Source organism: Molothrus aeneus, chromosome 4, assembly GCF_037042795.1.
Source record: "Molothrus aeneus isolate 106 chromosome 4, BPBGC_Maene_1.0, whole genome shotgun sequence".
NCBI lineage: Eukaryota > Metazoa > Chordata > Aves > Passeriformes > Icteridae > Molothrus > Molothrus aeneus.
This window is the reverse complement of record NC_089649.1, coordinates 9,913,778-9,926,465: the sequence shown is the minus strand read 5'-3', so window position 1 is coordinate 9,926,465 and position 12,688 is coordinate 9,913,778. Positions and strand designations below refer to the sequence as shown.

The window sequence follows — 12,688 nt, the reverse complement described above, 5'->3', positions numbered from 1 at the left end:
ATGCTACACTAAAACTGTACTAAAGAATAGAGAAAGGACGCAGATAGAAGGCTTAAGAAGATACTAATGAAAAACTCGTGACTCTCCAGAGCCTCAACACAGCTGGACAGTGATTGGTCATTAAGTGAAAACAATTCACATGAAACCAATCAAACAATGACCAGTTGGTAAACAATGTCCAAACCACATTCCAAAACAGCAAAACACAGGAGAAGCAATCAGATAATTCTTGTTTTCATTTTTCTCTGACACTTGTAAGCTTCCCAGGAAAAGAAATCTTGGTGAAGGGATATTTCAGAAAATATGACGGTGACAGAAAGGTGTGCCTGCATGGCACAGGGGTAACAGCAGAAGGTGTTTTGTAGAGAGAGCTCTGAGTAGTAACCCACATCAGAAGTACTGACCTCTACACACCCAAGCTGGAGGAAGCCAGGTGGGAGTCTCTGAACCAGCATGCCTTCGGATGATTTACAAATATGCCAGACAAATTCCTGACAATGCTGCGGAGAATATGGATGCTGTCAGAGCATTTATATCTCAAATTTCTCACAGCTATTTCCATATGAATCAATTTTCTAACTCTGGGCAACAGCAGTGCATAATGTGAATATAAATATACAACATTTGCTTGATAAACAGCTAGGAAATATAAAGTTTGTTATGTTCACACAAATATATAGCCCAGTATACCCATTAGTTCAAGACATCAGATGACCTTTATGTTATGCTGTAAAGGTCAAGGAAGGATAAAAAGCCAAAAAAGATGACGAAAAATAGCTCCAAGCAAACACTAGATGGATTTTGTACAACTTACTGCCTAGGACTCTACTGGTCAGAATGGAAGAATTCATTGGATTAGCCCCCTGGGAAACAGATACCACCCTAAAGCTGCCATCCAAGATCTTTTTCTTTCCTTCTAATAATTAATTTTTCTTTTTTGTAATTTCATTTTCATTCCACTCCCTATCATGTCATCCTGCACATAATCACATGCATGACCCAGTCTCTCTGAATCTGCATTTATTTCTACAGAAGGAGTTTATGAAGGGCTGATGAGAAACTCATTAAAGCCCTTGATTTCTTTCTTCTTTAAAGTTATTAAAAGACATATCCTCTACCTGTCATGTTTTTTGCAAAAAAATAGATTTTTCAAGCTCAAAATCTCATGTTCACATATATGGAAACTAAAATTAAGTAGGTTTTATCTTTTCCATATGTAAGCAATAGCATTGATTTCAGTGTTATTGATCAATGATATACAGAAAATTCAATCATCACTAGCTGGAGGGGAGAATCAATATAAAATTATTATTATTATTTAATCAAGACAACTGAATGACAATTTAGATTTTTAGTGAAGTTACAGTATTTTAATCAGAGCAGAATAGCATTCCAGATCAGAGTGAATTAAATAATTTGTATTGCTGCTACACACTTTACTCTGTGGAACTTTTACTGAATTAAATAATTATTTTAAACCACAATAAGTGCTTACAAGAATCAGAGGAAAAAACCAAGACATCATAATAATCAATTATGTTGCACTAGAAAATTAATTCCAAGTGAAAGTCTGTTTAGCAAAGTACTCAGAATAACAACACATGATCATTATTTTGCATTTACAGTCTTGTAGTGAAAATGCTGCTTCCTTAGAATACTTCTCAAGTTTCAGATTGAGATAAAAGCCTCAATTGTTATGAAACCATCATAGCACTTTCTTCTCTACTTTTGTAAAGCTTTCTATGTGTCTCATGTTCCAGAATGAATTTTTCAGCCATCAGAAGACCGCTCATCTGCTGAATAAAAAAGTAACTTGCAATGAGTTTCCCATATCAAAGAATAAATTACCTCTGAGTGGTTAGTATTGACTGGCTGATTGGTTGAGAAGAATATGCTATTAGACTGCAAGAGAAATATTAAAATAAATTAGTTCAACCACAAAACTAATTTAAATTCTAGAAGAACAGCATTTCAATGCTTTGTTGGGAGTATTTAACCATCAGGAGCTCTAGTCACGGACATTTCTTGGAAAAAAAAAAAAGAGCCTTTGCCTCAGAGACTTCAAACCTGAGTTCAGGCAAAGGCATTATAAACTAAGAGACTATAAAGGAATGAAATATTGTGGCCTTTATAGTTCATCTTGAGCTGCAACCTTATGAAAAAGGATAGGTAAAATTATCTGGGGTGCTTCAAAGGTGGCTAGATATTCTAGGAATGAACATCTGTAGATGTTTCCATTCTAGACACTTGAGACACTTGATTTTTATTATGGTAGACTTGCCATTCAGTTTTAATGAATGTGTCTCTGAAGCTTGATTTATCATCAAAGATTCACATCCATCAAACTTATCCTTGGATCTGTTTCAGAGCAAATTATTGCCCAAAAGAAAAAGAGAAAAGATGAGTTCAGGGGGGATGGATGGGCAGTGGTCACCCAACTGCTTTCAATGCATATTCAGTCAGACACACATTATGTAAGCAGCGGACTGCATAAGTGTCTGAGCACAAACATCTTCACTCCTATAAAAATAAAGGTGCACAATCAGGAACCTTAGTTTTGCAAAATTACTGCTTTCCTTTGATTAGTCAGAACTGCATTGCTGGCATACTTAACATGATTCTTCATTCAGATAAATTACCATTAATTTGAAAGCATAAGAGATTTAAATTCCACGAAGGAGGCTATAGGTCAAAATTAAATATGCATTGGCCTATTTCTGCTGATTTCTTTATACTCAAATTGCCTAAGCACCTACAAGTAATCACAGGGAAAGGAGAAATAAAATAAGTGAAGTATAAAGAAGCACACTGATATAAAGAAATTGAGTCCATTTCAATTACTTTTTGATGGTCATTAGTTAAAGACATCTCTATTTCTTGTAAGGGACTAAAGGATACTGACATATTAATTACACAGACATGATGCCAGAATGGCAAAGCAGTTTACACAAATATGATGCCAGCATTGCTTTTTCTTTTGTATTAATATTATAATTACTAAATGTAAGTTCATGCAATTAGGTCTTTCTAACGTTAATCAGATTTCACTGATATTACAATCCAGGGTGTATCACTCATGCTTTTCTGCTAATGAGTCAAGAAACTTTGAATAAATATTGCTAAGGTTCTTCTGGAGATTTAATATTCCAAACAAAACAATTTGAAGCATTTCCAAAAGTACCAGATAACATTTCCTGCAGCAAATTAATCCATCTATAGTGTCCCACCTGGACACTAATGCATTAGGTTTATGGCTACAAGAAGTATCATTAAAAATGTGAATGTGAGAAGAGAGTCAAGCTCTAATGAGATTTAGGCATTGGTATTTTCCAGCTATGAAGTAAGGTGTGGCAGGCAGAAATGCAATGTATGGACCAGAGGACTTAGTATAGTACAGGAATCCAGGTAGATTAATTGTGCAGCTTGATTTGTTACTCTATTCTGTGTGTATTCATGCAAACCCATCTTTTGGAGCTGTAAATATATAGCTGGCTAAGTGAAACTGAAGTGGAAACTATAGGTGGGACAAGGTGCTTTGAAACAGAGGTTCAACAAAGGAACGAAAAAGATTCTCCCCAAAATACTGTAACCAAAAAAACCCCCAAAAAACAGCACCAAGTACACATCTCAAGAGACTTCTATATTGGAGTGGGTCAGTGAAAATTATATTTCAGCTTCTGCTGTTGCAGATATTCAAATTAAATAATTCCCAATTGCCTCAATGGGAAAATAAAATAAAATGGAAAAAGCAGTGTCGAACTTCAGGTTCTTGCAATAATTTCTTCATTTTTTGAAAAGTCACACATTTATTACAAAATATATGTTTAGTTTCATCTTTTGTTAATGGAATTTTCTGTGAAAGCTAGTGGAGCTGGAAAATAGAAGCAATTTCCATAAATTTACTTCTGCTTCTTTTGAAAATAAACAAAGCAGTGTTTTTTCTTATTATTGCATATAATTTTCAATTTTGGCTATCTAATTTAATTCATTAAGTTACACATGTCCTTTTTTTCTCCATTCTGTAATAAAATGGACAATTTATTGTTTTGCTATATAGCCTCTCTCAAAAGCTCTTACTGTTGTGCTTAATCAATGTGCATGGAGGCTAATCTGTCTAAGTGGAATTTCTCTCTCTTGTTCTTCTTTTTTCTCTCCTTCTGTCACAGCTCACTGAAAACTTAATGTTGAAAAGGTGAATTGTGGGAGACCACAGCCTTGTCCACTCACCATCCCAAGATTTTCACACAAGTACTGTCACTGACATATTTTATGAAAAATCCTTTTGCCAGGATCTTTTCTCCTGAGAAGCTGAGAGGCCTCAGAAATTAAATGTAAACAATAACTATCTGATGGCTGTGGAATGTGGTCTGGAGATGGTTTACCAACAGCTGCATCTTTGATTAGTCTCATGTGGATGGTTTTTACTTGATGACCAATCACAGGTCCAGCTGTGTCAAGGCTGTGAGCAGTCACAAGATTTTATTATCATTCTTGTCTAACCTTCTGATGTCTCCTTTCTCTTTCTTTAGTACAGTTTTAGTATATAATTTTCTTTTAATGTAATATAATATCATAAAAAAATAAATCAGCCTTCTGAAACATGGAGTCAATGTTCTCATCTCTTCCCTCAAACACCACCACAAAGCACTATGCAGAGACAGAGCAGGGAACGGGCCCTGATGGTGAGAACACCTTTGTAAGAACAAGGTTCTTGCTTCAAAGGGCAGTCTGGGATGGCAAACAGCAAAAGTCTATGGAGTCTGCCTCAGTAAAGAACTGCTGGAGAGCTTAAAAGACTAAGGAGGTGTTGGAATCTGAAATGCAAGGAAAGCAAGCTTACACTGCAGCATGGGTCCATAAGATGAAATATTTAAAGATTAGGTCAAAAGCATAAAAAATCCTTGTTAGCAGTGTTTTATTAGTCAATAACTCCTTAAAAAGTCTAGTAACTAAGGGTCTTCTAACCTTCTGAACCATGCAGTAAAGATGTGAGCCAAACTAACCCTTCCTGCCTATATAAAAGTTAAAAAAATAAACTCCATCATGTAAAACGTCAAAGGTCCTACCTCAGATTCCTTCCAAAATTCCCCACAAGTAAATTATGACAGTGAGGGACCAAAAGAGCTGGCATAGCTGTGATGATACACAGTCCTCATGCATGTTTACCACTCCTGCTGTTCATTTTTATGTCCTTTACACACACGTTAAGCGAGCACATCTGCTCAGACACCTCCAGCTACCAGCACTTCACAGACCTCTAAAATCCATTTTCCCTTCTGCAAAATAAAGCCCTGAAAGCAAACCATCTGAATAAATCCCAACTGGCACTACAGAAAGGGAAAACACTAGACATGTTGTTCGGTGTGTTAAAAGACAATTACTATGGAAATGGGTGTTTTACCATCCCAATAATTCCATTTCTTTTTTTTTTTTTAATGAAACAGTGAAATAATAAACTTGAAAATACAGAACAGCCATGATTTCTATTTACAAACAATGGGAAAGGAACAGACATTAAAGAAGCTGGCTTTTCAACCTTGGATTTCATTAAAATGGAATTTAATCATAATAATTTAATGATAAATTTTAAAACGGCAAAATTAAACTGAATGAAGATGAAAAGTACCCAAAGCACTGTAACTTGTCATTACTACATATTTCCATCAGAGGGGATGAAGAATTCTGGTTTAATCTTTCTCTGAATTAATTTGGTAATTTAACAAAAAAAAACTAAGTAAAAAGTCTGTCTTTACATTATCTTAACATAATTTTAATTTTCATACTAAAGAAATTGGTCACACATGGCTTAGACTGATAAAGGTGCTACGATGTGCAAATTTATGTGCATAACAGAAGTCTATACACACACATATGTGTGCAGAATTACGCACATGTTCAAATATTTTGTTCCATAAATATTAATTCAGTGTTTTCTAGAGCGCAGTGCTGAACTCAAGTTATTCATATTTTTAATACTCAATGCATCAAGTACATTCACCCTTCACAGTCAATGTCTATCAGCAAGTTTTCTAGAAGGCAGTCCCCTTGAGAATATTTAAGTAGATCTTACATGAACATTACAAAACATAAAATATTTAATATTTAAGAAGAAATCCTAACAAAAAGATAATTAGAAATTAGATGCCATTTATACAAAGGCCCATGTTATTTATTTCAAAGACAGATATTCAATGTGATTCACCTAATTGGGTCGATAAGGTTATTTAACCATCCTAAATTAGGAATTAAATTAATGCCATATTCCGTAATAAAAATACTTAATTAAATCATTAGAGTTAAGTCTTCTGAACTGATTTACAGCCCTGAAGAAGAAAGAGTTTGACAACTGAAAAATATGCTTCGGGGGCAGCAAAATAGGGAGAAAATATATATATATATACACACATATACACACACACATATATTAGTTGATTAAGCTCAGTACAGGGATGTAAATACTTATGACTGCTCTGAGAATGACATCACCATTGATAATTGCCAAACACCTACAAAATTACACCAGTGTGCTCATTAAAACAATATGCTTAATATGCAATCTTGAAAATGCAAATGATGCTTCCCAAACGTCATTTTCCTTCTTCCCATCCACTTTCACCCCCCCGTCACAGTAGGTGTTAAACCCCCCCAGTTTTTGCATATATACCTTCTCATAGTTCAAATTGCCTTAATAATTTTTCCTCTATGTAATAGAAGAAATAAAATTAAAAAAAAAAAAACAGTGAAGAAGCCATCATCACAGTCAGTAAGGAAATTTCTATTAATATTATTTAACAACAAAAATGAATTAAAGCCTTTCCTTGGTGGGGTTCAGGTAGTCTGAATATTAATATTATTATAAATAAATGCACATAAGATCTTTGACCAATATTTGTCTAAAATGATGATTTTCTTTTCATACCAGATAAACCAGCTCCTTGTACATAACATTCACCCAGTGTGGGAATATTAACAAACTAGTGATTATAAATTTACATAAAGAAAAACTGCTTTAACAACCTGAATCATCAGCAAGAGGACCACCTTGGTGGTTAGTAGATTTGTCTGTAATATTGATAAGCTGTTGCAACCAGCCCTGGTTAATTCCTAATGGGGGAAGAAAAAAAGGAAAAAGAGAAGAAAAAAAAAGCTTGTGTAAGAAACCTTTAGCAAACATTTATCTACTCAGTGGATGGCTGATGTCAAAATACTCACATATTCAGCTTCTGAGAATTATATAGTTTATGTGGTGATTTCACTCTGAGATTGCTCATCAACTCCTGATGACATACACAAATTCCAATATTATCCTCTGTATTATACCATTCTGTCTTTTTATCAAAATAGCCCTACCTGGGCACAATTTTTCTTTCTAACAGAGGGTGGCACGATGACAGGATTCCTCTTAAAAATGGAGCCTAATCCACATTTTTTTATTAAATCAGTAGTCTTTCCCTTCCAGTTTTGATCAGCACACACTTAATCTGTTAGCATTAGGAGGCCAAATTAGTGCCTTTAACACTGGATCCCGTTATTCCTCAAGTGCATTTTACTGAACTCCTCAGTTAATATTTAAGCAGCTTAGGGACCACCAGGACAATAATTCACAACAAATGAACTCCTTTTGGTCATCTCCTTCTCCCACCCTGGCCCCAAACCTTTCCCCAATAGGTTGGCTTCTCCTGATGGTTGCAAACAACATATTTGTTCCTGGAAACCAAAATGAGAAAACTACAAAAAAGACCACAAAAAAAACCCCACCAAAAAAACCTAACATCCTTTTAATTTCCCCTAGCCCAAAACCCAGAGAAACGGGCCATGCAGTAGAACTATTTTTTTTACACCAAGTAGTAAATGCAATGTCTTTTAATCACAATACAACTGAGAAAGAGCCCATACTAACTGAAAGAAGAGATAACACACTGCAGCAAACCAAACACCTGCAAACAACCTGAAGACGTTATTACACATCTGTTTTAAGCATAAAAAATGTTCCACTAACTATGCCCTCCCTGCCCTCTTCTCTCTTCCTTGTGCCTTCATTCTCTCAGCCCTATCCAAACTACCCTCTCACATTCCCTTGAAATATTTGCCCCTGTACTCTCTAAAATCTATGCTGCTGTTATTTCAAGCTAATACTTTAGGATCAAAGTTAAGCCAGGCAGCAAAACTACAGATGTCCAATTGACAGAAACATCATCTGTCTGCAAACCAGAGAAGAAAAGATCTTTACGGAGAAGTCTCACTAAGCCCTACTTCCAAACAGCAACAGAAAAGCAAACCAAGGAGTGTTGAGTTTTTGAGGGGTCCCCAGGATGAGGTGGGAGATGAGAACCTGACTCCAGGTTCCCATACTATTTTATGATATGATATTATATTAAAGAATGCTATACTAAAACTATACTAAAGAATAGAGAAAGGATACAGACAGAAGGCTTAACAAGAATGAATAATGAAAAACTTGTGACTCGTCAGAGCCTCAACGAAGGCCGATGGTGATTGTTCATTAAGTGAAAACAATTCACATGAAACCAATCAAAAAATGACCAGTTGGTAAAAATTCTCCAGACCACATTCCAAAGCAGCAAACACAAGAGAAGCAATCAGATAGTTATTGTTTTCATTTCTCTCTGAGGCTTCTCAGCTTCCCAGGAGCAGAAATCCTGGCAAAGGGATTTTTCCAGAAAATATGACAGTGACACTAGGAACTTTAATGAAGGCTGGTATCCTATAGATTTTTGACCTGTGTTTGATTGACTTTGATGTGTACTGAAGATGTAAGCTCCACATAAACCTCTCCCCAGCCTAAGACATTTATCACATTTTTACTGGATAGCCAAGTAATGCAGCATCTCTCTCATCTGGGCATGCAATCCATCTGCTTGTTTCCATGTGATTTTGCTTTGACACTTTAACAGGCTGTCAAAACAAGTTCCTGTGACCAAAATGCATCTAAAATTATTAGACACAGAAATAACATGTGACCATGAAAATTCTGCTTCTCTGGCCAAACACAAAAATTGCAAAGCAAACACTGGTTCTACAACTAAAATGGTGTCTCCTCAGCAGGCAAGGTCATCTTGAGTTCTTTGTGACTACACATTTACTCCATGAAATACTCCCCATCTTATTAATCCTACAGAATTGATGTAATCTATCTTTTCAGCTTGATCTCTCCACAACCCCCCCACCCATATTTTATACTACTACTCAGAGTCTTTATATGCTGCAAACCTACCCTGTAGTGTTTCTAATGACATCCATTTTTGTACAGCAGGTGAAATGCTGATTACTTAATTTATTTCTTAGTCATTTGAAAAACTCCCACTGTATTTTTTTAACTATACCATAGCTTAAATACATTAAAAATATCATAGAATCACTAAGGTTAGAAAAGTCCTCCAAGGTCTTCAAGTCCAACCCTAACGCCAAATAAGAATTCTTCCAGAATTGCTGCTGTCCTTAACATTTTTATGAGTTATGGAAATATTTTCTAAAATTTAATTTCAATATATAACTGGTTTTTAGTATGATCTTAAAACACATAGCAAAGAAAAAAAAGAAACAATTTTGCTCATACAATTTTTTTTAATATCTAAGAAAACCTTAGGCAGTATATTCAAGTAGGTATTTAAAACCTTTGAGAAGTCTTAGATCAGCTACAATGTTGAGTAGGATCTACAAGAAAATAAAAGGCAAATAGCTACTACCCTTGTGTACAATCTGTGTAATTTTAATCCCAGCTTGATAAAGCCTGATTGGCAACTTTTTGCTCATTTTCACAAAGCACCAACTGTTGCTTAGAAAAATGAGATAAAAATGCTAACCACATAGCAAGATTTTGAAACAGAAAGTCTCTGTTTGTCTGAAAATAGTCATAGCACATTTCAAACTAACTACTGGAACAGGAGAACAAAGTGCAGTAGGAAAACATCCAGAATTTTCAATGAACGGGGAAAACTTGTCACAGGTTCCAAGAGAGAACCACAGGGAATGCTTTCTCAGTAACAGGAGTAGCAAGTAAACACTATTGAAGCTATTTGAAGATACCTACCCTAGTCTTTAACATAAATGCTGAAAAATAAAAAAAAAAAAATCCCAGAGAATCTATTATTCTTCATTCAAGAAGAAAAAGGAAAATGATCGAGAAGAGAAATACACATGTTGGTTTTTCATGAAAGCTGGAAAAACTTTCCTCACGATGCATTTCCAGGTATTGAGGCTTGTTTGTCTCCTCACAGTCGTACAGAATATTATTTTCTGTCTTAAACTTTTTTCTTTTGTTTTCATATCAAAATCACTGTATCTCAGGAAGCACAGGACTCTAAATCCAGTTCTCCATGGGGGCCTAAATACACAGTTCAGGGAAAAGTTACATATCCAGTGACAGCTACAGAAAGTACAGAATATCCCATTGCTCCCTCTACAGAGTTAGTGTAACATATGGTTATCATGGGGCTTTTCTCATCAGCTCAGACTGAGACAGAAAGTTACAGTTAGACTCAAATTTGCATGTAAAATATCAGAGCAGAATGTCTACAGATCTGTAAGCCAAAAGAAAAAAGTATGCACAACTTTAGGAAATTAAAACTTGGAGTTACAAGACAGCTTTAGCTGATCTTAAGTCCCATACAGCTACTAACTAATTCTCAGCGAGGCACACAGGGAATTAAACATGCAACTCTCATCATTATCAAAGATTGCAGCTACTCAGAGTCTTTATATGCTGCAAACCTACCCTGTAGTGTTTCTAATGACATCCATTTTTGTACAGCAGGTGAAATGCTGATTACTTAATTTATTTCTTAGTCATTTGAAAAACTCCCACTGTATTTTTTTAACATACCCTGCTTTTCTTCATCTGTAGATGAAGGCCACTGAAAAAATTCTCAGGGATACCACAGGACTATGGCACAACAAATGAGCATCACAGTATGAATGCATTACAGGACATCAGGGTGCAACATAAAAATCTTCTCAACAGTCCATTTACACACTGTGAACTAAATTCAGTCACTGTATTTGTATATGAAGGTTCTACCTACCCCTGCAGGTCTAATACATGCATGTTCAACAGCACACTTCAATCTTTGATTGCTTCAGCGTCTAGTTTGTAATTCTGACGATACAAAAATACAACATTCAAATATTTTAGAAGCATTACAGGAAGGAGAGGGGCAGGGAAATAATTCAGTACATCAAGTTTTAATAAGTGGCTTTCCTGAACAAGGGCCAGATCCTGCACGTTCTCTGCTCCTGATAGAGAAAGCAACATCAGTTTGTTACTAGAGAAAAATAAAATTGAAGTTATGCTTTATTTCATGCATTCCTGGTTCCTGCCAACTCTTGAGAGCTGCTTTCCTATTTTCTTACTAATGTTCAGAGATAAAGAGCATTTTTCAAGAGCACATACTGACCACAATTTCCACAAATAATGAATAAGTTGACCTACAGAGAGAAAGGAAAATAATGTTGGTGGCTGCATGTTGTGTCTCTTTCAATGCTGACTTACACTAAAGAGAAAAGAATTCCTTATGCATGGAATGCAGTTCTTACTTCATTCTGCTTTATGAATACAGAAGTGCAGTGCCCAAGAAAAAAATATGCAAATTTAAACTCAGGAATTTTCCACAGTATTCATCAGTATATTGCCTTAAGTCCCTCTCAGATAAGACTTTCGGGAATTTATGTAGTCTCTGGTTCTCCTTGCATTTCCTTGATTATAAACAGCTAAACTTAATGACTTGTAGCTCTGGACAGCCTGTTCAAAGACAAATCTCTTTCTACAGAAAATGTTGGGGTTTTTTTTCTTAAGCATTTACAACACAGTTCCTAACCAAAAATCTCACAGCTTACTTGAAACAAATGGTTTTCTAATAGATGCTGTGTTAGAACTCATATACAGCAAAATTCCTTCTTTCCTCCCTTCCTAAAGGATTTCGGCAGCTTTTTCCACCTCCACACCCCTGTTTATTTTATAATTAAATGGGAAAGATCTGCTTACCTATTAAACAGCTATTTTGTAGCCTGGCATGCAGCATAGCAGAGGTTGCTTAGCAGATTTCTGTCCTTCCTGTTCTCTGATGGCTAAAAAATAACTTAACCAGCCTTGCTAAGTGGTGTAGGAATCCTGTAAAAAAGGATGTGATCAAATGAATACCTTTCAGGGACCATTTGCCACCAAATTTATTTTATAATTCATCCACTCTCTTATACCAGGACTTACACCATCCTGTAAGGTACAGCTGTACTTCCAATGCACTGCTTAAATGTTAATGGAATGAAATTGCTCCCATCCATATTTTAACAGGCTTAAGTACTCAGCTCTCTCACTTCTGTAAAAAAAAAAAAACTCAAGAGAAGCCTACTAGAGAAATACCAATGAATTTAACTCTGAACAAATTATATAGGGTTGGATCAACTCTTAGGGTTGGAGGTGAGGTTTGTGGGTTTTTGGCGTTGTTTTTTTTTTGATGTGGATTTCAATACATTGTCATGTTATGATAAATTTCTTACTTTAGTTCCTAACAATTACAGTACATTTTGAAAACCTATATTTTTGAGAACTGCATGTGCTGTGGGCTACAAGTTTTTCTCACCCTCCAAAGCCACTGTTATATATGAAGCATCTATTCTTTAGCTTCCAGTTGATTTAATTTAACTAGATTATTTCAGATAAACAATGGTGTAA

General features: G+C 35.4%; 1 long non-coding RNA gene across 1 annotated transcript in view; it reads right to left on the bottom strand.

The window, feature by feature from the left end:
- Nucleotides 1-12,079, bottom strand: part of LOC136555903 (uncharacterized) — a 48,209-nt gene extending 36,130 nt beyond the window's left edge. Inside the window, exon 1 of the long non-coding RNA XR_010783555.1 lies at nucleotides 12,002-12,079. This is a non-coding gene — a long non-coding RNA (uncharacterized lncRNA). The remainder of the gene's footprint in view (nucleotides 1-12,001) is intronic.
- Between the last annotated feature and the right edge of the window lie 609 nt (nucleotides 12,080-12,688).